Consider the following 2,248-nt stretch of genomic DNA (forward strand, 5'->3'; position numbering starts at 1 on the left):
GAATAGGAGTGTATCTGGATCACGCAGCAGGGACTCTGTCCTTCTACAGCATCTCTGACTCAGTGAGTCAGACCACTTTCACCGAACCCTTACACCCTGCGTTTTTTGCTGGAAATGGCTCATCCGTCAGGATCGCAGAGCAGCAGAGTTTAAAAATGTGATTGATAACCAAGGCTTAAAATCATTTCAGGATTTGAAACAATCTTCCTGGACGTTCTTACTTTCTGTACCCAAGGTTGAGAAGTGCAACGCGCGCTTATGGAGCACCGTGGAACGGCAATCCGGACATTGAGGGACTGGGTGAATTTTTCTCAGGCACCTGGAGTAGTTTCAACAAACTGCTTGATCGTGGCTCTCATTCATTTGCCATCATCACAATATGGGAAAAGGAACAGGCCGTCTACAAGCTGAACTGGGACTGGATATGGGAAAGTATTGCGGTGATGTCCAAAAATCCTGCCCATCAACTTCAACAATTTAAACTCATCTACAAGGCTTATGCTATTCCATATGAAGTAGCATGAAGCGCTTACCTACTCCCTTTTGTACATTGTGTAATTCGAATACTGTGGGGACATATATGCATATGTTTTTTGACTGTCTACTTATTAGGAGATTTTGGGATACGGTTTTTACGTACAATCTCAGAACTTTGTCATAGGTTTATCCCTAAGCATCCCAATATTTGTTTACTGAATGACGATTATGATCTTAATTTAAACATTTACCAATGTAGGATATTTCACACCGCACTAACTGCAGCCAAGAAGCTTATATTTGAAATGTGGCATGAACCCACATTCCCGGCTAACAAAATGTGGCTTATAGAGTTAAAAAATATTGCGCTGCTAGAGCGCTCTACAGCAAGAATTAACAGAGCTAAACCCATTTACACAGCCGATAGCTGTGTTTCCATCCAAAGATTCGAATTAAACTTTCCATTTCAGAATGACCATAACGACCTATAGTTGTGTGAACGAGATTGTTCGACTTATCCTGTCTCACTGAGCAGTCACGTGACTTTTTCGATGTTTAATTCGAATCGTTGGATGGAAACATAGCTGTAGCTAGTGAAAAGGAATCTGATGGGGCTCAGGCTGTGAAAGAGCGAAAGTTAAGACACACGACTTAAAAGCAGCTAAGCTTTTATTGTGCCACAGTTGACTGCTTCCCCTGCTTCTGGTCATGTGGTAAAGCAATGCTGTTTTACCAGGGCTGTACCTAAACACTGAAGTGTGTTGCATATTATGTTACAGTGTTATGTTGTGCATTATAATTAAAGCTTATTCAGATTCCCAATTGTCCTTCGATGTCCTTTAAGTATACCAAAATGTTATATATATATACCTATGGAGAGTCCCCATTAGGACAACTGACCAGACGTGTGTGTGTGTGATTCTCATCTAATTATCAGCAGAACAGCAACAGCAGAAGCGACACAACATATATAGTCCGCCAAGCCTAAAAACGTTAATATTGGCATATCCATCAACACGCTACACCATTCCAAGTGCTGTCATGATTCAAATAACATTTAAGGAAATCGTAATTGACAAACTTTTTTTGAATTTACCCATAAGCACAATCAAGTACAGCCGAATGCATCTGTACGTTCATAATCAGTGAAAAGACATGAGTGCATTCACCCTGTGTTTAGGATGAAAACAATGCTGTGCTGGATATCAGTCATGTGATCAGCTGAGGCCCAATCACAGCTGTGCTAACATTCAGATCAACAGAGCTCTTACTCATGCATTGTTGATTGAATATTGGAAACATAAAGGCAGGAAGATCCAGACTTGCGTGTTTAATTACAAACTATTAAACGGTAAGATTTTCAGAGGGGAAAAACTGTAGAAGAAAGGTAAGACGGTGTCGGTGAAGGTGGTTGTGAATGTGTGTAGATGTGTGTTAGTTACAGGATCAGAGAAAGACACTGTTCCTCCGTCATAGTCCAGACACACTCTCACACGATCAAGATCCTGTTTAACAGGGAAACCGAAATAATCAGCCAGTCCATGCTGCACACTCCAGAGACCGGTGTCAAAGAAGATTTTAGGAGATCGGGGAGTTGGTAAAACCACACAGCATTGATGAGTAAATGGTAAATACCACAAAATTGAGCAAATGGTAAATAACCAATAAATTGCTACATTTACATTTACATTTACATTTAGTCATTTTGCAGAGTAAGTGCTTATATCACCCAGTCACAGGGAGTGTTCAAATTAGTACATGCCAGAAGGGA

At 40.7% G+C, this 2,248-nt stretch overlaps 1 protein-coding gene and 1 pseudogene across 1 annotated transcript in view; both read left to right on the top strand.

Annotated features, from left to right (window-relative positions):
* Positions 1-1,299, top strand: part of LOC122333385 — a 4,102-nt pseudogene extending 2,803 nt beyond the window's left edge.
* LOC122341572 (tripartite motif-containing protein 16-like) overlaps positions 1-2,248 on the top strand; it is a 341,738-nt gene that overhangs the window by 2,543 nt on the left and 336,947 nt on the right. The gene's annotated exons all lie outside the window — the stretch shown is intronic.

The sequence above is a fragment of the Puntigrus tetrazona genome, chromosome 3 (assembly GCF_018831695.1).
Source record: "Puntigrus tetrazona isolate hp1 chromosome 3, ASM1883169v1, whole genome shotgun sequence".
NCBI lineage: Eukaryota > Metazoa > Chordata > Actinopteri > Cypriniformes > Cyprinidae > Puntigrus > Puntigrus tetrazona.